The 1,000-nt window shown below is 41.2% G+C and overlaps 1 non-coding gene across 1 annotated transcript; it reads right to left on the bottom strand.

Moving 5' to 3' along the window:
- Positions 1-365: 365 nt before the first annotated feature.
- Positions 366-449, bottom strand: Trnas-gga. The gene is given in 2 exon segments: positions 366-400; positions 410-449. It is a non-coding gene; the product is annotated as a tRNA-Ser (tRNA).
- Positions 450-1,000: the final 551 nt, after the last annotated feature.

Raw genomic sequence — 1,000 nt, 5'->3', positions numbered from 1 at the left:
AACTCCAGGACTTGAGCTTCTTTAATTCATTGGTAGTCTGCGCCTTCTAAAAATTCCGGTCGTTTCTCTTCGGTGCTCACAACACTTGGATACGGACTAAAGTAATAGGAACATGGCTTTACTTCTAATATTAAAATGGCAGTGATACGTCCAAAGCCATAAAAGCTTATGAAAAAAATTTAAATGAATGTTTATGAATTGGAACTAAACTCAACTCAACAAATATACCGTCAGATCTTGAATGGATCTGACACTAATGGTTCAAATGGCTCTGAGCACTATGGGACTTAACTTCTAAGGTCATCAGTCCCCTAGAACCTAGAACTACTTAAATCTAACTAACCTAAGGACATCACACACATCCATGCCCGAGGCAGGATTCGAACCTGCGACCGCAGCGGTCGCACGGTTCCAGACTGACGCGCCTAGAACCGCTCGGCCACACGGGCTGGCCTGAAATTAATGCAAAGACTGACAACATGTTTGAAATGTTCATATGTAAAACTATGCACTTAACAAACCGAAAAAAACGTAATATCTTGTGACTACAACATTAGCGGAACAGAACTGGAATAAGTCAAACCACGTAAAATTTAGAATGACATGAAATGGAATTATCGCTTTGACTAATTCGTACGTAAGGCAGTGGGCAACCTCGGTCCATCAGTAAGATATTAGGAAAATGACACCTGTCTAACAAGGTGAGTACTTACAAAATGCTAATGCAAACCCATGGTACAAAGAGGGTCAGTATCGGTCGTCATGTCATCTGTCATTTTACTGCATTGCAGATCTATATATCAACCTTCAGTACAGCTATCATCAGTGCGTTATAATTAGTCATGTAGACTGCACGTAATTATAAAGAGACATATCCAATACAATCTAGGTATGTAGAAGCGTTAGTTCAACTTGAGGTTTCTGTCCTGGATTACATCAGGACAGAAGAAGCGCTCTCAATCACTGTAGACCGCGCGCTCAACGACGACATCCTACCCGG

This window comes from Schistocerca piceifrons, chromosome 1 (assembly GCF_021461385.2).
Source record: "Schistocerca piceifrons isolate TAMUIC-IGC-003096 chromosome 1, iqSchPice1.1, whole genome shotgun sequence".
NCBI lineage: Eukaryota > Metazoa > Arthropoda > Insecta > Orthoptera > Acrididae > Schistocerca > Schistocerca piceifrons.
This window is presented reverse-complemented; position numbering and strand designations above follow the sequence as displayed.